Source organism: Phocoena sinus, chromosome 9, assembly GCF_008692025.1.
Source record: "Phocoena sinus isolate mPhoSin1 chromosome 9, mPhoSin1.pri, whole genome shotgun sequence".
Lineage (NCBI taxonomy): Eukaryota > Metazoa > Chordata > Mammalia > Artiodactyla > Phocoenidae > Phocoena > Phocoena sinus.
In genome coordinates, this window is record NC_045771.1 from 37,978,669 (window position 1) to 38,005,089 (window position 26,421).

General features: G+C 41.9%; 1 protein-coding gene across 5 annotated transcripts in view; it reads left to right on the top strand.

Moving 5' to 3' along the window:
* The first annotated feature begins 947 nt into the window (after positions 1-947).
* IMMP2L (inner mitochondrial membrane peptidase subunit 2) overlaps positions 948-26,421 on the top strand; it is a 922,093-nt gene continuing 896,619 nt past the window's right edge. For 4 of the 5 annotated variants that reach the window (XM_032643755.1, XM_032643759.1, XM_032643757.1 and 1 more), the window contains exons 1-2: positions 948-986; positions 1,517-1,589. The gene's annotated coding sequence lies outside the window, so the exon portion shown is untranslated. Of the gene's footprint in view, positions 987-1,009; positions 1,014-1,516; positions 1,590-26,421 lie in introns of those variants that run through there. The other variant, XM_032643756.1, reaches the window with a different exon arrangement.

The following is a 26,421-nucleotide window of genomic DNA, read 5'->3' on the forward strand; positions in this document are numbered from 1 at the left end:
AAATCGGTCCCCACTGCTATTCCATGAGGGTGGTCTTCCAAGCTAAGTGTTCTTGGAATTAAGTCCTTAAGCACTAGCAGAGAAGAGCTTACCTTACAGTAATTATTTCAGTGACAAATAAGAAAAACTACAAAACTGCTACACAACCCCTTCACAGGAGAGCAATTTTATTCTCCTCAGGAGACTAATGGTTCTAGTTATCAGGACCGTTTAAGTCTCTGACTAGGTTTTTAAAACTTTAGAATTAGTTTTGAACCCAAAGTACCAGAATGCCTGGTGCTTAGATTTGTATTGAATGATTTGCACAGAATAGTTTGTCAGTATCCAGAAGGACGATAAAGACAGACACAATCAAGGATATAATTGGCGAAGGGTTAAAAAAAAAAAGTAGTAGGTTTCACTTTCTTCGAAGGTTTTAATAACCCAGTTAAGAGTTTGTGTCATTTGAATGCAAAAGCTTAGGTATGAAATTCCAGTTTCTCCAAAGTAAACCACTTGTTCTGGGTTATTCCTTCTGGCTCGTTTAGAAGCGGCAACATCGAAGTTTTCCCGTACCCACATTAGTAGAAAAAACGCCGAAAGGACGAGTCCAGAGGGGAGAGCCCCAATAAGGCAGCTTGCCACTGTAGCTGTGCACTCAAAACAACTGCTGGGGTCTCGGTTTCCTCATCTGTAATACAAGGGGAGAGGATGAAGTCACAGTCTCACAGATTTTCAACTCTTTGTTGCCCTCTCTCAGCCGTTAGTACAGCGCTGAGCTCAGGGCAAATGCTCAATAATTGCCTGCTAGGCAAGGGTTGTTTTTGATCCGTTTCAAATCCAGGCCGGGTTTTGGGCCTATCCCGCGCAGGCGTTCGGAAGTACAGCTTTACCGCTGGGGGCGGAGCTTCGCGAAGCTCCCGCGCTCCGGGGGCGGGGGCGGAGCTTGCCGCCGGCGGAGGGCGGAACCCACGCGGGGACTTCTCTTGGGCAGAGCTGCGCAGCGGGTGCGGAGGGCGGGGGTTTGGGGGCAGGTAGGGCGCTGTGAGGTTGGCTGGGGTGGGCAGGTGGGGTGCCGCTGCCGACCCTTGGTGGCCCCCAGGGCTTGGGCCCCTTAGCCCGGAGTTAGCCCCAGAGGGGACGAGTGTTGCTGGGAGGCGGAGGGCTGCTTGGCCGCGAGTCCTGTGGTGATCGCGAGCATGTGTGCGGGCGCGTGTTTATCTGAGGCCCCGCGGGGCGGCCAACCCCGGACCCCTCCTCCTTCCGCCAACGCGGGTAGGAAATCGGAGCTCAGAGACCGGGACGCCAGGCCTGGAGGCGACGCGTTCCTCCCCGCTGGCCAGGCGACCCCAGGTCGCGCCCTCTCTTCGTGCCCCCCACCAGAGGGGACAACTCCGGCCCAAGTCCTGGCCGAGAGGGAGCGCTGTGGAGACGCGCTGCCTTCTGTCTGGACACGTTGGGCGAGTGGTGGGAGTTCCAGAGGCTTGAATGTCAGGGTTTTAAAACACGTGTTTGTCTCTGTCATTTTTACTTTTAGGGTTTTGGCCAAATTGGGCGAGGGCACAAAGTAACCACTTACCCCTTCTCACCGAGGAGGAACGGGAGAAAGGGTAAGTAAGGAATGGTTAGGGGTGGAAGGAGCTAGGACTTTATCCTGAAAGAGACTGAGCCAGAGAGAAGGACTAGATCCAGAACTGCACTTGGATCTTGGGGCCAAATTGTACGTTTTCAGCAGGAACCTAAGGCCCACCTTCGAGGGTCACAGGCTCCAAGTCGAAGAGGTTTTTATTTTCAGGTGTTTTGGAGTCCATAAGTTGGCTGGGACTTTGACAGCTGGCATAGGTCCCTTTTAGCCACTTGACCTGGCAGAAAACTGTCATTACCCTTCACCTCTCGGTAGTTGTCTGTCTCAGGCCCCCATCTCTTAGCTAACTTGGAATAATCTCTGAGACTGTGAAATTAAAGCATCATGGCTCTCCTTGATAATGAACAGGAACCCTTCCAAGGATCTTTACATTTTTAAAAGGGGACTCCTGTAAAAATCCTTTAGGACTCCAAAGCATAAAGTTAATAACAGTGTTACAAGTGTTGAAGTTCTTTTGGAATCTTCTCTTAAGCTCATAGAGAAAGGTATTTTGGGAGGGAGAAATGACCAGACTGGGCCTTTTCTTCTTGACTTTCCCTTTGATACCTCCTCACCAGCATTCGCTTCACTTCTGAAACGTTGCCAAACAGCATATTGAAGTCTTTGAAGGTTTGCTGTGATTTTTCAGTGTGGGCTCTTTTAACGGTTCTTCTCTGGAAATTTTCCATGATCCCTCCCACCCCTAGTATTAGTGAAATGAGACACAACTGCTCTCAGAAGTTTGGAAACACCTTATGTATCCTCTGTGTCCCATATAAAGAAATGTTTTGAATTAGTTAAAACTCGGGTAAGCCACAGGCAAGGATTTTGTAAATCACATTCTTGGATACTTACACAGGAAAACTGGAATTGCCCTCCATGGCATCTTGACATTGGCTGCCTGTGTCCTGAATCTTTATTATTTGTGTGTGCTCAGCTGGCAGATGGCCACATAACTTACCTTCTGAAAAAAATAGGAAATAGTTGTTTATTGGTGATAGGTTCATTTATTGATTCAATAGATATTTTTTTTTTACCAGAGTGCTGAGCACTTTGATGTGAGTAAGGTGGTGAGAATGAGGAGACTGTTGGAGATGACCATTTGGGGGCAGGCCTTTTACCGGTTTTCTGTGTTTTTTCTGAATAGTTAAGTGTTAATGTAGAAGACGTTCACTGTACTGCTGATGGTGGTTGCAGTGGTGTGGGAGAACAGCGTTATTTCCTGCCTTACTGATACTTTCAGAAATGAACGTTAAAGGATGACTGACCATGGTGATTTGTGTCCTGTAGTAAAGTTATAGTCATTTTCCAGTGTAATAAATGTATTGAACCAGCATTATAATTAGATGAGGATAATTTTTTGAATTGTTCCAGAAAAATGACCTAAGATTAGAAAGCATGGACAATGTTAAGGATGATGCACTTAGGAAAATAAATGCTAAAGTAGGCTGTGCACTTATGTGGGTTTCTTTACATTTAGCCTCGCTTTTTTTTGTTTCTTTTAATTTTTAAATTTATTTTTGTAATTTAATTTTTATTGGAGTATAGTTGATTTAAAATGTGTTAATTTTTGCTGTACAGCAAAGTGAATCAGTTATACATATACATATATCCACTTTTTTTTTAGATTCTTTTCCCATATAGGTCGTTACAGAGTATTAAGAGTTCCGTGTGCTATACAGTAGGTCCTTATTAGTTATCTGTTTTATATATAGTAGTGTGTATATGTCAATCCCAATCTTTTTTTTTGACCGTGCTGAGTGGCTTGCGGGGTCTTAGTTCGCTGACCAGGGATTGAACCCCAGGCCCCGGGCAGCAGAAGTGCTGAGTCCTAACCACTGGACTGCCAGGGAATTCCCATAACCTCTTTTTTTTTTTTTTTTTTAATTGAAGTGAAACAAGTTGTCTTTTTTTGGTTACAAAAGTTATATAAGGTAAAAAAAAAGTTACTTAAAATTAAATCTTGCAAGGTTATAAAAGGTAGAATGTGAGTCTCATCTGAAATCAGTCTCAGACGACCACTGCTGGGTAAAAATGGTAGGTTTCTGCCTTTTACCTTCATATTCTTGGCTATTTACCTCTGCTCTTTGTTCTACTCCAAATCCTGTGTGGAAGTAGCATGCCTTTTATAGTCTTTCAGACATGGATGTGAATCCTGACTCTTATTATATTAGCTCTGCGACTGTAGGCCAGTTAAAACTTCTTTGCCCCTAACTTCTCATCTATCAAGACAGAACAATGAGTATATTAAAAAGAAAGTGTAAAAACAGTGCCTGGTACACAGATACTGTTAACTTCCCTTCCTGTTTCTCTATCGGGTCACCCACTTTCTTTTGATCTTGCTTGTGATTGTGGAAAGCATTCTAGTACTTACTTTCCTAAAGGTGCTAAGCTTCCTGGGTATTTGCATTTTCACAGGTGATCACCTTTTCTGTCTGATCCTAGAATTTCTGGGACAAGGACTGACACCTGATTCCCTCTATCAGATCATTCCACATCGGAAAGAGTGTCAGCTTGAAAAGTGAAGGGGAAGGGTTTCCATAATGTGTTTAAAAAGCTCTGACGCTGTTCCCACAGTGAGAAAGACATACTACCACATTTAGCTGAGTGTTTAAAGTTAGGATTTTTATTTCAGAAATGTCTTTGGTTTATAAGAATTACAATAAAAATTCTGATGCTTCATGTCCAAACTGTCATGATTTTGCCAAGTCGTGGGTTTAATATACAGCTAAGCTGTGTATTTAGTGTAGCTAATACTGTTCTGGAAGCCAAGAAAGACAAGTCCACAGACATCTGATTTCACACCAGACATCTGGTTTCACTTTGCTAAAGACTACATTTTGTCAGTAGATTACAGGCATATCAGCTGTACTGCTGTAGTTTGTGGCATTTCTATCATAAGCTGCGGTCTGTAGGATTTAGTATGATGTTTTATTCAAATGACAGCACACTATAAATGAGCACCTGGTCAGATAAGCATATTTCCCACAGCTGTCTTCTAGTGTCATGGTTCTTACAAGTTAACAAGGTGAAATAGTTTCTATCCTTGGTGATTTTTTGTGGAAGAAAATATTCTTAAGGAAAAGCCTCACTTAAGAACTCCTTGTATTCCTCAGATTTTCAAGACCACTTTTGTTTGTCATGTTGAGCAAATAAAATAACAAATAGCATTTAGATTTCCAGGCCAGGACCCCAAAGCTTTGCTAACTCATTGTGTGCCTTTGTGTATTAGTGATACTATAGACTGTAACCAACACTTACAATAGTGTTTTGGAGAATAATGTATTCTGAGTTGCAACCTAGAATGGCTGGACCACATCTCTCCATTTTGAGGTGGTCAGGGGTGTAGAAATACTCTGGAGAAATATTCCTGGGTTCTTGGGCCAGCTCTGTCATTGCTGTGTGACCTTGGACACAAATTTCCCATCTGTAAAATGGGGTACTAATTATAAATGATTACTGTGAGATTTAGGGAGTTTTTTTGTTTTTTTTTTTTTGCCCTCACCTCGGAAATGCAGGATCTTAGTTCCCTGACCAGGGATGGAACCCGCACCCCCTGCTGTGGAAGCATGGAGTCTTAACCACTGGACTGCAGGGAAGTCCCAGTGAGTCCAGGCTTGTGGCTCCAGCTGAAGGGAATTACCCACTGAAGCTGGGACTTGGTAGTGGGACTGGGAAAGGGGTATGGAGAATCATGACAAAGGGGAGGAGTGGTGAACTGAGAGAGGAAGGTGCCAGTGTTTTGCTCAGTCCATGGACACAGGTTGTTGAATTACTTGACTCAGAGAAAGAACCACCTTTATCTCTGACCTTTCTGCTAATCTTTTGTCAGCTGCTCCCTTGGAGACTCTTAGTTCCTTATTGCCTGCTTAGTCCAATGACAGATTTTCTCTTTGTCACCTTTGTACTATGTTAATAACCATATGTTTCTATTTTTTTTAATGGGTGGGGCTTAATAATAGATGTCTGTACTTCCTTAAGATCTGGATTCTTTTTCTATACTTAAAGTCCTGTTGATCTTTTTTCCTTTAATTGGCCTACAGTTCATACATTAATTCCTTTTTTTTTTTTTTTTTTGCAAGTTTCAAACATGTTGTTTATTTGCTATTTTGATGACTATAAATAAGTGTTTCCACTATGGAAAAGAAAGTTAGCACAGTACATTCTCACGACTGGGTAATGGATTTTCTGAAGTCGTCTTCATTAGGGCAACATTAATTCCTTTTTAAAATTTTCTGTATGCTGTGTGCATTGAACTAGTGCTGAGGATAGAAAGTTGAAAAGTCACTTTCCTTGACCAAGGAGCTTACAGTCTATAGGACAGTGGACATCTTGACCAACAGTTCAAATATTGTGTGCTATTTGCTCTAATGGAGATACCTACACATGCAAAACAAGCCTAGCAGAAGCTCTTGATCCCTGACAGGAATGCCAGAGAAGGGCTTTAGCCGTGGTTGTGTTTGAGCCGAGTCTTGACAGCTGAGTAGGATTGGGCAGGGTGACAAGCAGCACAGAGCATTTCCAGGTGGAGCTAATAACATGAATAGTTGTGTGGTATTATGAGAGCATAGTGTGTTCTTGGAACTGTAGGCAAGTCATTATATTAGAGTGTGAAGGGCAAAGTGAGGTGTGAAAGGAGATGAAAGTAGAAAGCTAATTCGGGGCGCATTTCCCATCCCATGTGTTGTAGTGAGCCACTGAAGAAATGTGAATGGCCTGAAAGATCACCCTGAAAGCAGTGTGCTGGGTAGATTGGGGTCCAGTGGGGTGGGGATGGGGTATGATTGGGGGCCGGAGTGGACAGTGCAGTTAGCATGGATGATAGGAGGTTGAGAGCCCAGACAAAGGCAGAAGTAGTAGGGGTGCTCAGAAGTGAGAATGTGTAGGAGAATATCTAGCAGGAGGGAGAGCTGGCTGGTCTTTGCGACTGTTTGAATGTGAAGGGAATGGGAGAGTGAGGCTGACTAGAATGCCTGCCAGGTTTCTGGGTAGTGGGAGGGAAAAGAGAAGAGGAAGCAGTTCTGAGGGGGAAGGTGATAGTTCAGATTTGGACACGTTGTGTTTAACGTGCTTGTGGGGCATGTCATTGGTGAGTTGGAGGCATCTAGGGGGCAGTTGATATGGTCTTGGAGCATCACAAGAGCTGGGGAGGCTGGAGATACAGATTTCTGAGTGCTTGCCACATGGAGAGTGGTTGAAGGCATGGGTAAGGATAAAAGTGCTCAGAGGAACTGCATAGAAAGAGAAGAGAAAAAGGCTGAAAGTAAGTCCTAGAGGATATTGACATTTTAGGGACAAACCAAGAAAAAGAAAGATGTAAGGATGCTGAAGGAGAGTGACCAGAGAGGCTGGGAGAAAAGAGAAAGCAAAACGTTTCAGGTTCTGGGCAGAGTGAACTGCCCTGGGTGAAGGGGTAAACAGGAGGGGAGGGAGTGGGGCTAGAGTAGATAGGCCTGGGTACTTTCTCAGAGCTTCTGGCTTCATTGGTCTTCAGTTCAGAAGGTTGCCTGTAATCAGTGTTCTTTGTCACACCTTCTTGTGAATGAAAATCAAGTTGTCCCTTTGTTTGCCTAATCTCTCGCTTTAAAAAAATTCATACCTGATCTTACCTTCGGGTATCTCATTTTACCCCATTTATCCTATTCTTTCTTGGCCTAGGGTTCCACTACTGTCTTGCTCTCAACATGTCGGGCCTTTTTGCATACATTATGAGAAATTGAAAAATTTCAGAAGAGTGTCTACTAGGAGGCCAAGGTGGAAATAACCATACCAAACATAAAAAACCAAAAACAAAAACCATATAATTCAGCAAATACTTTTTAATATCTACTATCTATCTTCAAGGCTCTGGATACAAAGATATATAAGATGGGAAGGATGAATAATATAGGGACCCTACCGTTAAGGAGCCCTCAGGCCAGTAAGAGAAATGGATGTGTAAATAAATGCCTTGTGCAGTATGTGCTATTTAGAGGTAGAGTTCAGGGTAAGATGGATGCCGAAAAATGGGCTTCTTTATTTTGTGTGATCCTGAAGGCTTCATGGAGGAGGTGATGCTTGAGTTAAAGCTTGCAGTGGAGTTAAGGTGTGGGGTGATGGGGTTCAGGGAGAGGAATCAGGGGAATAAAATATTCCTTGGTGGCTCCATGAAAGCAGCAGAATGGGTTTGAGTTTCCCATCTCTTCTTCCTTCTTGTTCTGCTTCGTTTATTGCAAGGTATCTTTGTCGTAGGGGATAAGGATGTTTTAGCTAACATGTAGGGATATCCACAGTTTCTCCCTTTGTGGCATAAACTTTCTGTGAATTTATCACCACTGGTTTATTATATATTAGATGGCTAAAACAGACCAAAGCAATTAAATCAGAATTTCTGGGGGATGATGTCCAGGTATGGGTAATTTTCAAAGTGCCCTAAGCATTCAGAGTAGAGAACCACTGGCTAAAACATGGTACAGAAGAAAAGTGTCAGGTTTGGAGCTAAAAAATTGTAGGTTGAATTCTTGCAATTCCTTTTAATAACAATGTGTCCTTAGTTAAGTTACATTTACATGCAGATGTGGTTGTAACAGTGAAATGTTCCATTGACTTTCTCTAGGAGTAGACAGGCTAAGAGCCAGCCACCTTGTCCTGCAAGATAGTAACCATTTTATGGGTGGGACTTAAGATTTCACCATCATGAGCATTTTGATACTATATTTTACTATGTGTAATGCTAAAAGTTGAAGACTTAAAGCAAAAAAGCAAATCCTTAAAGAAACAATGAACAGTGGAACTTTTCTTAGTGTGACATATTCTGTTTAAAATTACACAAATGTTTATTGTGATTAAGGTTGTAAAGTGTATAAATATCCTCAATGTCAATAATGTAATTGTTTAGTATTAACATGCTATAAATGTTAGGTTTTTATTTTCAAAATCTGTACACTTAAAAAAAAACCAGAATTCTTTCAGAAGATAGTAAAAACCCCAAAAAGTACCATGAAGAGTCACAAATTCAATTATATTGCAGGTCTCATCATGTCTGTTAAGTATGCGGCGACATGTGCTGTATCTCTGTGCTGTGGAAAGCCTGGTGTGTTAGTGCCGGTTGTGTAATCATATAGAAATGATCATTCTTATAGTATTATAACTTATTTTACTTGAGAAGTGGTGTCACTTAATGACAAGGAAACTGAATCTAAAGCCTAGAGACTATTCCCGACGTGGTTTAAGTGCTCACTCCTATGTGGTAGTAGGTAAGTTAGCCTCTCTGAGCCTTTTATGTAAAATCTGGATGCATTTGTTCTCTGTTGCTTTGTACCATATCGAAAACTTTGTGGCAGAAAACAACAGTAATCGTTTATTATCTCATGGTTGCTATGGGTCCGCAATTCAGGTGGTTCTGGCTCAGGGTCCCGTGAGGTTGTCAACAGATACCAGGTGGAGGTGCAGTTAGTGGAAGGTGTGCCTGGGGCTAAAAGATTCACTTCCATAGTGGCTGGCAAGTCGGTGCCGGCAAGTTGGTTCCTCTCCATGAGCTGTCCCCACTCAGGCTTCCCCAGAGTCCCATACCAAGAGACCAAGTTCTCTTCAGTGTCCCCCAGCACCTTTGCCCTAGCGCTGGGTACTTTGTTGGTGCTTACTTGGTATTTGCTGAACTGAGTTGGATCCCTGGTGAAACTCCAGCCTTTGTGCCTCCCCTGAAACTTTAGATACAGAAGGTTGATTTTTGCTCAGGTGGTGGTGGTGGTGATGGTGGTAACTCCTGCCAGAACCATTCTTAAGCCTGTCTTATGGGTCCCTGTTTTGCCACTGGAGTCCTTAGCCTCTCCCAAATGACTCAGGTGTTTGGGTCTGCCAGTGCTTAGCCCTGCCTCGTCGCTGATGAACAGAGCAAACAAGCACACACACCCCCCGCAGTGGTTCCGTGTGACTGTTTCAAGATCTCAGTGAACTCCTGCTCAGTTTGGTAACTCATAGCGTGTTTCTGACGTCTGAGATTAAGAATACCTAGAAGATAAAAATGTACGTCTTTCTTCCATGTAATATATCATAAAAATTAAAAATTTGCAATTTTATCCAAAACTTTATTCTGAGAGCCAGGTCTTTGTAATGACACTTTGACACACACACTTTTATATATCTTTCTGTTGAAAAATGTTTATAGCATTTACGGTCAACTTTTGAAAAGTCATCTTGCTTGTGGCCGGAGGACACATTGTAAACACATTATCAAGTTCTAGTTTTGGAATCATGTTCAGCAAAGACATTTTTTAAAGAAAAGGGAAATGCTTGTAATATCATGTTTTGTATTTTAGGACAATTTAATTTCATATGATTTTCGCATTATGTAGACCAGTAAGTTCAGAGCATCTCAGGATTGTTTTCTCCTTTCTGTGCTCTCTTGTGGATTTTTCTGCAGATTTCCCTCTTTCGTAATTGTTTACCTTCTTAGCCACTACCTGCCTTCTGCATCTGTTGTCTATACTTAATTTTCTCCGTGTCTTTGGACTTAGTCTACCAATGTCATGTTAGATGCTGAGCAGGCTACGAGGGGCAGAGCAGGATTGGGAGTAGTGGTGGGTGTGTGAGGCAGAATGTCTCTGAAGGTTGATGGCCAAGGGTGTTCTTTCCTAAACAGGTGAAAGTGCACCTCTGAAGCAATGATTGAACAGATTAGAGTTGCCACAGATAATTTACCTTAATTTTTAAAATATACTTTATTTTTTGGATTAGTTTTAGGTTTACAGCAAAATTGAGTGGAAGGTACAGAGATTTCCCACATGCTCTCTACCCCTACACATGCAGAGCCTCTCCCATTATCAACATTACTTCCCAGAATGGTACATTTATTACAATTGATAAACCTACATTGACACATCATTATGCCTCATGCTCATAGTTTACATTAGGGTTCACTTTTTTTTTATAATTTAAATTTATTTATTTATTTATTTAATTTTTGGCTGTGTTGGGTCTTCGTTTCTTTTTTTTTTTTTTTTTTTTTAAACATCTTTATTGGGGTATAATTGCTTTACAATGGTGTGTTAGTTTCTGCTTTACAACAAAGTGAATCAGCTATACATATACATATGTTCCCATATGTCTTCCCTCTTGCGTCTCCCTCCCTCCCACTCTCCCCATCCCACCCTTCCAGGCTGTCACAAAGCACCGAGCTAATATCCCTGTGCCTTGCGGCTGCTTCCCCCCAGCTATCTACCTTACTACGTTTGTTAGTGTGTATATGTCCATGACTCTCTCTCGCCCTGTCAAAACTCACCCTTCCCCCTCCCCATATCCTTAAGTCCGTTCTCCAGTAGGTCTGCGTCTTTATTCCTATCTTACCCCTAGGTTCTTCATGACATTTTTTCCCCTTAAATTCCATATATATGTGTTAGCATACGGTATTTGTCTTTTTCTTTCTGACTTACTTCACTCTGTATGACAGATTCTAGGTCTATCCATCTCATTACAAATAGCTCAATTTCATTTCTTTTTAAGGCTGAGTAATATTCCATTGTGTATATGTGCCACATCTTCTTTATCCATTCATCCGATGATGGGCGCTTAGGTTGTTTCCATGTCCTGGCTATTGTAAATAGAGCTGCAATGAACATTTTGGTACATGACTCTCTTTGAATTTTGGTTTTCTCAGGGTATATGCCAAGTAGTGGGATTGCTGGGTCATATGGTAATTCTATTTGTAGTTTTTTAAGGAACCTCCATACTGTTCTCCAGAGTGGCTGAACCAATTCACATTCCCACCAGCAGTGCAAGAGTGTCCCCTTTTCTCCACACCCTCTCCAGCATTTATTGTTTCTTGATTTTTTGATGATGGCCATTCTGACTGGTGTGAGATGATATCTCATTGTAGTTTTGATTTGCATTTCTCTAATGATTAATGATGTTGAGCATTCTTTCATGTGTTTGTTGGCATTCTGTATATCTTCTTTGGAGAAATGTCTATTTAGGTCTTCTGCCCATTTTTGGATGGGGTTGTTTGTTTTTTTGTTATTGAGCTGCATGAGCTGCTTGTAAATTTTGGAGATTAATCCTTTGTCAGTTGCTTCATTTGCAAATGTTTTCTCCCATTCTGAGGGTTGTCTTTTGGTCTTGGTTATGGTTTCCTTTGCTGTGCAAAAGCTTTGAAGTTTCATTAGGTCCCATTTGTTTATTTTTGTTTTTATTTCCATTACTCTAGGAGGTGGGTCAGAAAGGATCTTGCTGTGATTTATGTCATAGAGTGTTCTTCCTATGTTTTCTTCTAAGAGTTTGATAGTTTCTGGCCTTACATTTAGGTCTTTAATCCATTTTGAGCTTATTTTTGTGTATGGTGTTAGGGAGTGATCTAATCTCATACTTTTACATGTACCTGTCCAGTTTTCCCAGCACCATTTATTGAAGAGGCTGTCCTTTCTCCACTGTACATTCCTGCCTCCTTTATCAAAGATAAGGTGTCCATATGTGCGTGGGTTTATCTCTGGGCTTTCTATCCTGTTCCACTGATCTGTCTTTCTGTTTTTGTGCCAGTACCATACTGTCTTGATTACTGTTGCTTTGTAATATAGTCTGAAGTCAGGGAGCCTTATTCCTCCAGCTCCTTTTTTCGTTCTAAAGATTGCTTTGGCTATTCGGGGTCTTTTGTGTTTCCATACAAATTGCGAAATTTTTTGTTCTAGTTCTGTGAAAAATGCCAGTGGTAGTTTGATAGGGATTGCATTGAATCTGTAGATTGCTTTGGGTAGCAGAGTCATTTTCACAATGTTGATTCTTCCCATCCAAGAACATGGTATATCTCTCCATCTATTTGTATCATCTTTAATTTCTTTCATCAGTGTCTTATAATTTTCTGCATACAGGTCTTTCGTATCCTTAGGTAGGTTTATTCCTAGATATTTTATTCTTTTTGTTGCAATGGTAAATGGGAGTGTTTTCTTGATTTCACTTTCAGATTTTTCATCATTAGTATATAGGAATGCCAGAGATTTCTGTGCATTAATTTTGTATCCTGCTACTTTACCAAATTCATTGATTAGCTCTAGTAGTTTTCTGGTAGCCTCTTTAGGATTCTCTATGTATAGTATCATGTCATCTGCAAACAGTGACAGCTTTACTTCTTCTTTTCCGATTTGGATTCCTTTTATTTCCTTTTCTTCTCTGATTGCTGTGGCTAAAACTTCCAAAACTATGTTGAATAAGAGTGGTGAGAGTGGGCAACCTTGTCTTGTTCCTGATCTTAGTGGAAATGCTTTCAGTTTTTCACCATTGAGGATGATGTTTGCTGTGGGCTTGTCATATATGGCTTTTATTATGTTTAGGAAAGTTCCCTCTATGCCTACTTTCTGGAGGGTTTTTATCATAAATGGGTGTTGAATTTTGTCGAAAGCTTTCTCTGCATCTATTGAGATGATCATATGGTTTTTCTCCTTCAATTTGTTAATATGGTTTATCACATTGATAGATTTGCGTATATTGAAGAATCCTTGCATTCCTGGAATAAACCCCACTTGATCATGGTGTATGATCCTTTTAATGTGCTGTTGGATTCTGTTTGCTAGTATTTTGTTGAGGATTTTTGCATCTATGTTCATCAGTGATATTGGCCTGTAGTTTTCTTTCTTTGTGACATCCTTGTCTGGTTTTGGTATCAAGGTGATGGTGGCTTCGTAGAAGGAATTTGGGAGTGTTCCTCCCTCTGCTATATTTTGGAAGAGTTTGAGAAGGATAGGTGTTAGCTCTTCTCTAAACGTTTGATAGAATTCACCTGTGAAGCCATCTGGTCCTGGGCTTTTGTTTGTTGGAAGGTTTTTAATCACAGTTTCAATTTCAGTGCTTGTGATTGGTCTGTTCATATTTTCTATTTCTTCCTGATTCAGTCTTGGCAGGTTGTGCATTTCTAAGAATTTGTCCATTTCTTCCAGATTGTCCATTTTATTGGCATAGAGTTGCTTGTAGTAATCTCTCATGATTTTTTTTATTTCTGCAGTGTCAGTTGTTACTTCTCCTTTTTCATTTCTAATTCTATTGATTTGAGTCTTCTCCCTTTTTTTCTTGATGAGTCTGGCTAGTGGTTTATCTATTTTGTTTATCTTCTCAAAGAACCAGCTTTTAGTTTTATTGATCTTTGCTATTGTTTCCTTCATTTCTTTTTCATTTATTTCTGATCTGATTTTTATGATTTCTTTCCTTCTGCTAGCTTTGGGGTTTTTTTGTTCTTCTTTCTCTAATTGCTTGAGGTGCAAGGTTAGGTTGTTTATTCGAGATGTTTCCTGCTTCTTAAGGTGGGCTTGTATTGCTATAAACTTCCCCCTTAGAACTGCTTTTGCTGCATCCCATAGGTTTTGGGTCGTTGTGTCTCCATTGTCATTTGTTTCTAGGTATTTTTTTATTTCCTCTTTGATTTCTTCAGTGATCACTTCATTATTAAGTAGTGTATTGTTTAGCCTCCATGTGTTTGTATTTTTTACAGATCTTTTCCTGTAATTGATATCTAGTCTCATGGCGTTGTGGTCGGAAAAGATACTTGATACAATTTCAGTTTTCTTAAATTTACCAAGGCTTGATTTGTGACCCAAGATATGATCTATCCTGGAGAATGTTCCATGAGCACTTGAGAAAAATGTGTATTCTGTTGTTTTTGGATGGAGTGTCCTATAAACATCAATTAAGTCCATCTTGTTTAATGTATCATTTAAAGCTTGTGTTTCCTTATTTATTTTCATTTTGGATGATCTGTCCATGGGTGAAAGTGGGGTGTTAAAGTCCCCTACTATGAATGTGTTACTGTTGATCTCCCCTTTTATGGTTGTTAGTATTTGCCTTATGTATTGAGGTGCTCCTATGTTGCGTGCATAAATATTTACAATTGTTATATCTTCTTCTTGGATCGATCCCTTGATCATTATGTAGTGTCCTTCTTTGTCCCTTTTAATAGTCCTTATTTTAAAGTCTATTTTGTCTGATATGAGAATTGCTACTCCAGCTTTCTTTTGGTTTCCATTTGCATGGAATATCTTTTTCCATCCCCTTACTTTCAGTCTGTATGTGTCTCTAGTTCTGAAGTGGGTCTCTTGTAGACAGCATATATAAGGGTCTTGTTTTTGTATCCATTCAGCCAATCTGTGTCTTTTGGTGGGAGCATTTAGTCCATTTACATTTAAGGTAATTATCGATATGTATGTTCCTATTTCCATTTTATATATTGTTTTGGGTTCGCTACTATAGGTCATTTCCTTCTCTTGTGTTTCGTGTCTAGAGAAGTTCCTTTAGCATTTGTTGTAAAGCTGGTTTGGTGGTGCTGAACTCTCTCAGCTTTTGCTTGTCTGTAAAGGTTTTAATTTCTCCATCAAATGTGAATGAGATCCTTGCTGGGTAGAGTAGTCTTGGTTTCAGGCTATTCTCCTTCATCACTTTCAGTATGTCCTGCCACTCCCTTCTGGCTTGTAGGGTTTCTGCTGAGAGATCAGCTGTTAACCTTATGGGGATTCCCTTGTGTGTTATTTGTTGTTTTTCCCTTGCTGCTTTTAATATGCTTTCTTTGTATTTAATTTTTGACAGTTTGATTAATATGTGTCTTGGCGTGTTTCTCCTTGTATTTATCCTGTATGGGACCCTCTGTGCTTCCTGGACTTGATTAACTATTTCCTTTCCCATATTAGGGAAGTTTTCAACTATAATCTCTTCAAATATTTTCTCAGTCCCTTTCTTTCTTTCTTCTTCTTCTGGAACCCCTATAATTCGAATGTTGGTGCGTTTCATGTTGTCCCAGAGGTCTCTGAGACTGTCCTCAGTTCTTTTCATTCTTTTTTCTTTATTCTGCTCTGCAGTAGTTATTTCCACTACTTTATCTTCCAGGTCACTTATCCGTTCTTCTGTCTCAGTTATTCTGCTATTGATCCTATCTAGAGTGATTTTAATTTCATTTATTGCATTGTTCATCGTTGCTTGTTTCATCTTTAGTTCTTGTAGGTCCTTGTTAACTGTTTCTTGCATTTTGTCCATTCTACTTCCAAGATTTCGGATCATCCTTACTATCATTATTCTGAATTCTTTTTCAGGTAGATTGCCTATTTCCTCTTCATTTGTTAGGTCTGGTGGGTTTTTATCTTGCTCCTTCATCTGCTGTGTGTTTTTCTGTCTTCTCATTTTGCTTATCTTACTGTGTTTGGGGTCTCCTTTTTGCAGGCTGCAGGTTCGTAGTTCCCGTTGTTTTTGATGTCTGTCTCCAGTGGCTAAGGTTGTTTCAGTGGGTTGTGTAGGCTTCCTGGTGGAGGGGACTAGTGCCTGTGTTGTGCTGGATGAGGCTGGATCTTGTCTCTCTAGTGGGCAGGTTCACGTCTGGTGGTGTGTTTTGGGGTGTCTGTGGCCTTATTATGATTTTAGGCAGCCTCTCTGCTAATGGGTGGGGTTGTGTTCCTGTTTTGCTAGTTGTTTGGCATAGGTTGTCCAGCACTGTGGCTTGCTGGTCGTTGAGTGAAGCTGGGTGCTGGTGTTAAGATGGAGGTCTCTGGGAGATTTCCGCTGTTTAATATTATGTGGAGCTGGGAGGTCTCTTGTTGACCAGTGACCTGAAGTTGGCTCTCCTACCTCAGAGGCAGAGCCCTGACTCCTGGCTGGAGCACCAAGAGCCTTTCATCCACACGGCTCAGAATAAAAGGGAGAAAAAGTAGAGAGAATTAGTAGAAGTATGAGGAAAGAAAGAAGGAAAGGAGGAAAGGAAGGAAGGAAGAAAGAAGCAAAGAAGGAAAGAAAGGAGGGAGGGAGGAAGGAAGGAAGGAAGGAGGGAAAGAAGGAAAAAAAGACAGAAAGAAAGATGATACAGTAAAAATAAAATAAAGTATAATATAGTTATTGAATTAAAAAATATTTAGAAAAAAAAAAGGGACGGATAGAACCTTAGGACAAATGTTGGAAGCAAAGCTATACAGAGAAAATCTTACACAGAAGCATACACATACACCTTCACAAAAAGAGGTAAAGGGGGAAAAATCATAAATCCTGCTCCCTGAGACCACCTCCTCAATTTGGGGTGATTCGTTGTCTAAAGGAGGGAGGGAAGGAAGGAAAGAAAGAACGAAGGTAAAGTATAATAAAGTTATTACAATTAAACTTAATTATTAAGAAAAAGAATTTTTAAAAAAAAGTCATGGACGGATAGAGCCCTAGGACAAATGGTGGAAGCTAGAGTATACAGACTAGATGTCACACAGGAGCATACACGTACACCTTCACAAAAAGAGGAAAAGGGAAAAAAATCATAGATTTCGCTCCTAAATTCCACCTCTTCAATTTGGGATCATTCCTTGTCTATTCAGGTATTCCACAGATGCAGGGTATATCAAGTTGATTGTGGAGCTTTAATCCGCTGCTTCTGTGGCTGCTGGGAGAGATTTCCCTTTCTCTTCTTTGTTTTCACAGCTCACAGGAGCTCAGCTTTGGATTTGGCCCTGCCTCTGCGTGTAGGTCGCTGGAGGGCGTCTGTTTTTTCGCTCAGACAGGACGGGGTTAAAGGAGCCGCTGATTCGGGGCCTCCGGCTCACTCAGGCCGGGGGTTGGGGGATGGGGGAAGGAGGGGCACTGCGTGCGGGGCCGGCCTGCGGCGGCAGAGGCAGCGTGACGTTGCGGCAGAGGCCGGCGTGACGTTGCACCAGCCTGAGGCCCGCCGTGCGCTGTCCCGGGGAAGTTGTCCCTGGATCCCGGGAACCTGGCAGTGGCGGGCTGCACAGGCTCCGCGGAAGAGGGGTGTGGAGAGTGACCTGTGCTCGCACACAGGCCCCTTGGTGGCGGCAGCAGCAGCCTTAGCGTCTCCCGCCCGTCTCTGGGGTCCGCGGTTTTAGCCGCGGCTCGCGCCCGTCTCGGGGGCTCGCGCCCTCAGCCGCGGCTCGCGCCCGTCTCTGGGGTTTGCGCTTTCAGCCGCGGCTCGCGCCCGTCTCGGGGGCTCGCGCCCTCAGCCGCGGCTCGCGCCCGTCTCTGGGGTTCGCGCTTTTAGCCGCGGCTCGCGCCCGTCTCTGGAGTTCCTTTAAGCAGCGCTCTTAGACCCCTCTCCTCGCGCACCAGGAGACAAAGAGGGAAGAAAAAGTCTCTTGCCTCTTCGGCCGGTGCAGGCTTTTCCCCGAACTCCCTCCCGGCTAGTCGTGGTGCACTAACCCCTTCAGGCTATGTTCAAGCCGCCAACCCCAGTCCTCTCCCTGAGCTCCGTCCAAAACCAAAACCTTAGCCTCAGCTCGCAGCCCCGCCCGCCCCGGTGGGTGAGCAGCAAGCCTCTCGGGTTGGTGAGTGCTGGTCGGCACCGATCGTCTGTGCAGGAATCTCCCCGCTTTGCCCTCCGCACCCGTCGCTGTGCACTACTCCGCGGTCCCGAAACTCCCCCCTCTGCCTCCCGCAGTCTCCGCCCGCGGAGGGGCTTCCTAGTGTGTGGAAACTTTTCCTCCTTCACAGCTCCCTCCCACTGGTGCAGGTGCCGTCCTTATTCTTTTGTCTCTGTTTTTTCTTTTGCCCTACCCAGTTACGTGGGGAGTTTCTTGCCTTTTGGGAGGTCTGAGGTCTTCTGCCAGCCTTCAGTAGGAGTTCTGTAGGAGTTGTTCCACGTGTGGATGTATTTCTGGTGTATCCGTGGGGAGGAAGGCGATCTCCGCGTCTTACTCTTCCGCCATCTTCAAGGTCAACACCTAGCTTGTGTTTTTAATGAGTCTATTTTTTATGGGTAAGAGAAGTACTATAATCTGAACAAATGGGTTATGAAAACACATTAGAAGGTTCATAGTTTGAGGCATATCTGGTGTATATGGGTGCATGACGTTAATACTCTAAACATTTTATTAAAACTATTATTTTGAAATTAGGCATTAAATGTAAATTTCTAGACATTAAAGTGGTGATGTATAGTGACAAAAATATGGAATGGGGTTATAAAGACTTTTTATACAAGTGCTAGCTCTACTATCAGCTATGTGAACATGAACTTTTGGTTTCTGAGTTTCATTTTCCTTTTGGGAAAATGGGGATTAAAGTATACTTCATTGGTTAATTTTGAGGACTGTGTATGTAAGCTGTTTATTTGAAACCTATGTAAATTTTATTACAAAGAAATGTGAAGAATTATTTGGTTAATGAGTCATACTTGGTTACTGTCTCCAACTTAAATTTTTTTTTCTTTTTTTTTAGTTTTGTAGAAGAGTCCTCAAGGGAAATAATGATTTGGGGTTAAGAAGGTAGTACTTCTGAAAAGATGCTTATTTATCTGTGCCCGGGGTGGGGGGGGGACTGTATTTTTTTAATCTGAAGGTTAAGAAGGTAGTACTTCTGAAAAGATGCTTATTTATCTGTGCCTGGGGGCGGGGTGGGGAACTGCATTTTTTTAATCTGAATTTGTCTTACTGATTAAGCCTGCTTGTGTCTTCTTATGAAAGGTGTACATTTTGGGATATTCTGCTTGCGTGCTTGGCTCCTAATCATATTTATTACCTAGCTGTCAGCTTGAAATGTTAGTCCTCCTTCCAAAAGCATGAATTATAGTGTCACATTCTGTATAGAGTCAGAGACACATTATTTCCTGTTTATGGTGAGAAAAACCTGGATTCTAAAGCTCTTATGACCAGACTCTGTGTGGTTGAAGCCACTAGGGCAGGGTAGAGTTTGGTAGAGAGATTCTGGGGGGAGAGCATAAAAATAGTCCTGTGAAGTTGAAATCCTGAGGCAGTTGGTGTATTGAATATAATCCTAGTTTTCAATCAGAATGTCCCCCTCTTTTATAATACGTAGACCTGTGGTCAGTGACATTCTAATGAATTAAAATTATAGAAAACTTTACACTTCTGAGTTTGAGAATGCTCAAGAGAGCTTAATTAATACAAGACAAAACTGTAATAGTCATTTCCTGTCAGGACAGTTGAAATCTTTATTATATTGTAATCTCAACTTTTTGTGTCTCTACTAATGTACAGTATTTTAAGAGGATTAATCTGACAAGTGTATAGGATCAGTTGGAAGGTAGAGGGAGTAATGAAAAGTAGACCAGTTGGGAAGCTGTAATTTACTTATAATGTAGTGAGGATTTTCACTATGATAATTGTGGGAATAGAAAGTAAGAAATGCACAGAAACCATAAAAGAGAATAGTGAAACTTGACTATATTAAAATTCTGCACTGCCAAAAACGGATTAAAAAAACTATATCAAAAAGCAAAGGCAGGGCTTCTCTAGTGGCGCAGTGGTTGAGAGTCCACCTGCTGATGCAGGGGACACGGGTTCGTGCCCTGGTCCGGGAAGATCCCACATGCCGCGGAGCGGCTGGGCCCGTGAGCCATGGCCGCTGAGCCTGCGCGTCCGGAGCCTGTGCTCCGCAACGGGAGAGGCCACAACAGTGAGAGGCCCGCTTACCGCAAAAAAAAAAAAAAAAAAAAAAAAGCAAAGGCAGGGCTTCCCTGGTGGCGCAGTGGTTGAGAGTCTGCCTGCCAATGCAGGGGGCACAGGTTCGAGCCCTGGTCTGGGAAGGTCCCACATGCCACGGAGCAACTAGGCCCGTGAGCAACAGCTACTGAGCCTGTGCTTCTGGAGCCTGTGCTCCGCAACAAGAGGCCGCGACAGTGAGACGCCCGCACACTGCGATGAAGAGTGGCCCCCACTCGCCGCAACTAGAGAAAGCCCTTGCACAGCAATGAAGACCTGACACAGCCAAAAATAAATAAATAAATTTACTAAAAAAAAAAAAAAAAGCAAAGGCAAACTAGGATGATTTGCAATTCATATCATAGGAAAAGGGCTAATTTCATAAATATATTAATTCATATAATTGGAAAATTCATACTGTAGGAAAAGGGCTAATTCATAAATATATTGAAAATAACAACTCTGGGAAAAAGACCAACAATCAGAAAAATGGACAAAGATGAAAGGATATGAAAGGCAGTTCATAAAAGAGAAATGCAAAATAAAACTTCAGTGAATACTCGTTTTTCAACCTATCAAATTGGTAAAGAAACAAATTTTGAACACATGAGGTGTTACTAAGGGTATGGGAAAATAGGCAATGTCATTATTGCTAATGGATGTAGGAATTTTTGTAGTTTTTGTTGAGACCAGTTTAGAAATAGTTATCAAAACTTAAAATACACATATCATTTGATCCCCCTACCAGAATTTAACCCACAAATCTTGTACTTACGTGAAATAATGTATATTTAAGGATATTCTTGGCAGCAATTGGAAACAAGTGCTCATCTTTAGGGGACTGGATAAATAAATTATGGTACATGTAGTGAAATATTTAGTAGTTGTTAAAAAGAATAAAGCAGTTTATGTACACTGAAATGGAATAATTATTAAGTCAAAAAGGCAAGGTACAGAACAGTGGGTATTAGTAGGTTATTTTGGAGGAGACTAAATTAAAATATGTATTTTCTTGTATATGCACAGAGTATCTCTGGAGGGAATTATAAGAAAATGGAAAATGCCTCTGGGGGTTGAAACTTGGTGGCTGGATAACAGGGATGGGAAGGACTTTCATTTTCCACTGTATACCCCTTTTTGGATATCCTGAATTTTGTATTATACCCCCCGACCCCCTCCAAAAAAAAACCTAAAAAAGGAAGAAACATCTTCAACTCAAAATATATTTCTGTAATACTTATAGCCAACTCTGAAAAATTAGGGAATAGAAAAGTGAATTAAAAAAGAGCTCTGGGGCTTCCCTGGTGGCGCAGTGGTTGAGAGTCCACCTGCCGATGCAGGGAACACGGGTTCGTGCCCTGGTCCGGGAAGATCCCACATGCCGCGGAGCGGCTGGGTCCGTGAGCCATGGCCGCTGAGCCTGTGCGTCCGGAGCCTGTGCTCCGCAACGGAAGAGGCCACAACAGTGAGAGTCCCGTGTACCGCAAAAAAAAAAAAAAGAGCTCTGGTTCATATATCTGATGAGGGGTTAATATCCAGAGTATGTAAAAATTCTTACAACACAACAAGAAGCACAAACAGTCCAATTAAAAATTGAGCAAAGGACCTGAAGAAACATTTCTTCAAAGAAGATATATAAATGGCTGATAAGCACATGAGAAGCTCAAAATCACTAATCATTAGGGAAATGCACGCTTGTTAGGATGGCTATTATTAAAAAACATAGAAATTAACAAGTGTTGGTGAGGATGTGGAGAAATTGGAAAATTTGTGCAGTCTTAGTGAGAATGTAAAATGCTACAGGTGCTTTGGAAGGCAGTTCCTCAAAAAAAATGAAAATAATGTTTCCATATGATCCAACAGTTCCACTTCTGGGTATATGCCCTAAAGAATTTAAAGCAAGATCTCGAAGACCCATGTTCGTAGCAGCACTATTCAAAATAGCCAGAAGGTGGGAGCAACCCAAGTGTCCATGGGCGGATGAATGGATAAGCAAAATGTGGTATATGCACACAGTGGAATTTTATTCAGCCTTAAAGAGGCAGGAAATTCTGACACATGCTGCAGATGGATGAACCTTGAGGACATTATGGTAACCAAAATAAGTCAGTCATGAGAAGACAAATACTATATGATTCCATTTATATGAGGTACCTAGAATAGTCAAATTTATAGACAGAGAAAGTAGAAAGTTGGGTGCCAGGGGCTGGGGATAGGAGGGAATTGGAGGAGGTGTTGCTTACTGGGTAAAGAGTTTCAGCTTTGCAAGATGAAGAGTTGTGGAGATTGGTTACAGAACAATGTGAATATACTTATCACTTGAACTGTATACTTAAAAATGGTTAAGACTGGGGCTTCCCTGGTGGCGCAGTGGTTGAGAGTCTGCCTGCCGATGCAGGGGACACGGGTTCGTGCCCTGGTCCGGGAAGATCCCACATGCTGCGGAGCGGCTGGGTCCGTGAGCCATGACCGCTGAGCCTGCGCGTCCGGAGCCTGTGCTCTGCAACGAGAGAGGCCACAACAGTGAGAGGCCCGTGTACCGGAAAAAAAAAAAAAAAAAAAAAAGGTTAAGACAGTAAATTTTATACCATGTATCCTTTACCACAATTAAAAAAAAGATAATATAACTCCACCCCCCCCAACCCTGTGATATGGAGGTAGGGAAAATGAATATGTAAATAAATGTCTGTGATTCAGAATATAATCTGTGTCCAAAATGGGTTTAAACAAAGCTCTGGTGTAGCACAGAATGAGATGTAGCTAAGGGAGATTGCCTATGACATCGCACAATAGGAGGTGATATCTTGAGCTGGTGTTAGAATGCAGTACTTATGCTGTAGAGAGGATGGAAAGAAATTCTAGGCTGAAGGAGTAGCACAAGTAAAGGCAAAAAAAGGGAAGGTGAAGGATACTATCATAGAACAGAACAAGATGATGCTGGAAAAGAATCAGGATAGATTCTCAATGTCTTTGAATGGTGGGTCACAGAATTTGGGCTTTTTCGATGTCTAGTCATGAAAGATTTTGAATTGAGTAGTATCATGGTCTACATTTTAGAAAGGTATATTTTTAGAAAGGATAGAGGGTCATGTGGGAGGTAAGGAGATTACTTAGGAGCCTGTTGAGATTCTGTGGACTCCTTAAATGTAGCCATTTTGCAGGATTGTGCCTTTGCTTTACCACAGTGGCCATGAATCCCTCTCTTGTCAGACAAAATGGGACAAATTCTGTGGTTGACTCTGGGAAATGAAGATGTGGTCAAAAGAGGTTCCATGGGGGCTTCCCTGGTGGCGCAGTGGTTGGGAGTCTGCCTGCCGATGCAGGGGACGCGGGTTCGTGCCCCTGTCCGGGAGGATCCCACATGCCGTGGAGCGGCTGGGCCCGTGGGCCGTGGCCACTGGTCCTGTGTGTCCGGAGCCTGTGCTCCGCGACGGGGGGGGGGACCACAGCAGTGAGGGGCCCGTGTACCGCAAAAAAAAAAAAAAAAAAAAAAAAAAAAAGAGGTTCCATGGAGTTTGTAGGAAGCCTCTGTGGGCAGAGCTGACCAACCAGGCATAGCTATTTTCTTCTTGGTTTTCTGTTAATGTTGTAAAAGATGTTGTCCCTTTGCTCTGAGAGTATGAGAGAGAGAGGAGAGGGAGGGAGGGAGGGAGGGAGGGAGGGAGGGAGGGAGAGAACCAGAGCACCTGAATTCTAGGTTGAGACGTCTTTGTTGGTGGTGGTGTGTCTTATTCTGTCTCTCTCTCAGAGTAAGAGAGGCGGTTGGAGTTTTGTCTTTTTCCTACCTGAGTTTGTCTCACTCTTTTCTTGTTTGGGGGTGTAAACCACTCTCAGGCCTACTTAATCCTGTTGCTGTTTTGTTTCTTGCCAAGGTGATTCTGCCTATTTCATTCTTAGTGTTGCCGGTTACATTCCTTTCCCAGTAAAAAGCCAACATGTATGTTTTTTACATAAGTGGCATATAAACCTTCCCTCCCCAGCTGCTTTTCTCCTGTCTTGTTTTGCTTCTCTGTTAAAGTATAGCTTGAGTCCTGTTTGCCCTCTACCCAGAGGCCATCTTCTTAAAGTTTTTTTCCAGCCAGTGGAGCAGAATATGTTTAGTACACAAAAAGCTAAAGACATGATATTTCAAAGTTTTTCCTTAAGTAAGTCTGTGTACAATATAAATTCATTGAGCCTTATTGATTTTCTCTGTGATAGGTGAGGTATCTAATTTAGTTGCTTTGTTGATGTTTCTCTGTTTTGTCTCTTCATGCTGTAACCTTTTTCTTTCACTCTTTGAATTAAAGAAATATGAACTGAATTCCTAGAGTTGATAGAAACTGTATTCAATTTTTTTTTTTTTTTTGAGGTACGCGGGCCTCTCACTGTTGTGGCCTCTCCTGTTGTGGAGCACAGGCTCCAGACGTGCAGGCTCAGTGGCCATGACTCACGGGCCCAGCTGCTCCGCGGCATGTGGGATCTTCCCGGATCGGGGCACGAACCCGTGTCCCCTGCATCGGCAGGCGGACTCTAAACCACTGCGCCACCAGGGAAGCCCTGTATTCAATTTTAAAGATAGAATTTGTCCTTTAGCCAGATATTAGATTGCTCAGTTTGTTTCCTTGAACTCTTTTTCTTCCTAATTTTCAGGTGTTAAAGGCAATGGGATATACACATCTACACCATTTAGTAAGTGGGAATGGAGTGGATTCTGAATTCATTTTTCTTGCTAATTTTTTTTTTTTTTTTTTTTTTTTTTTTGCTGTACGCGGGCCTCCTGCTGTTGTGGCCTCTCCCGTTGCGGAGCAGCAGGCTCAGCGGCCATGGCTCACGGGCGCAGCCGCTCCGCGGCACGTGGGATCCTCCCAAACCGGGGCACGAACCCTTGTCCCCTGCATCGGCAGGCGGACTCCCAACCACTGCGCCACCAGGGAAGCCCTCTTGCTAATTTTTCTCTACTGCTAGGAGAGGTGCAGGGAAAAAAAAATAGTCTGAGAAAAAGTATTTTCTGATCAGCTTCTATTGAAAACACTTAATCAAAGTATTCAAAAGGGAAAGAGAGGTTCTCAAGGATTGCTACTTGATTATGAAATAAAAAAATTATGAATGGCAATTTATCTGAAGTGTGATTCTCTCTTGGGGAAATTTTGCCAACCCATTAGCATTGATTTGCATATCTTTACTTTTAACAAATGTATGATTGTATCTGAAGATGGAAGACTACATTTGCTCTCAATCAAAATTTAATTTTATGATAATATCGACTACCTAATTATTATCTTTGCTTAAAGTATCTTTGACTGAGGAGTCTGGTTGGTTTGAAAAATGTGCTGTTGATACCAGTGCCTTGGGGATTAATCAAGCGTGGTCTTGTTGGCTCACAGAGAGGGCCCATCTTGGCCTTTTGCCCGATACATAGTTTTGTTCTCAAGCAAACTAATATGGGTAAATTGGTGGAGAATTAGTCATACAACTAGGCCCTACCAGTTGCAGGAGGTGACTGGGGTAGGGTGACAGTGGTTTCATCAGTTTTGTATTTGAAAAGCAGAGTACCCTTATAGGTTATGAATGTTTAAAATATATATGATGTAACTACTACGGAAAAAGTGGTAGTTTAAAATTAATTGCAGTTTTTGTTTAAAAAATGTGGTTGAGGGCTTCCCTGGTGGCGCAGTGGTTGAGAGTCCGCCTGCCGATGCAGGGGACACGGGTTCCTGCCCCGGTCTGGGAAGATCGCACATGCCGCGGAGCGGCTGGGCCCATGAGCCATGGCCGCTGAGCCTGCGCGTCCGGAGCCTGTGCTCCGCCACAGGAGAGGCCACAACAGTGAGAGGCCTGCGTACCACAAAAAAAAAAAAAAAAAAAAAAGTGTGGTTGATTTTTAAGTACTTTGTTCTGTATTTGCTTTTATATTTGCTTCAGATATTACACATGAAGATTATGCTTTAAACACTGTAGAATGTTCTTCTAGTATTAACTAAACAATTGTGGGAAATGTTACACTTTAAAGGTCACGTTGATTTTGCAGCATTTCCAATTTTACATTTTACACATATCTTTGAATTGGTTTAGCTTCTAGTTGAGTGTTTTAAAGATCTGGGTAATAAATATGGAAGGGAAATTGCAAAAGGGTACAATGCTTTGGAATGCACATATTTTCCACCTTTCTTTTGTTTCAGCAGTGAAATGTCAAATTCTAACAGACAACTCAAAGGGCTGAAAGGACAGCAGGACAATAAGGGTTTTCAATACTTGCTAAGTCCAAAGACAGCTCTAATTATATTTTTCTGTTAATTGATATGATATATAGATTTGTACTTTTCTTCCTTTTGTATCCTTTCCCAATTTGAAAATTTATTAGAAATGAATGAGACTTAAGCATTTACTTTTTATATAGTGGATTGAACTAATTGTGTATTCAGACACTTCATATAAATTGCATCTCAATGCTATAATGGCAGTTATGGAATC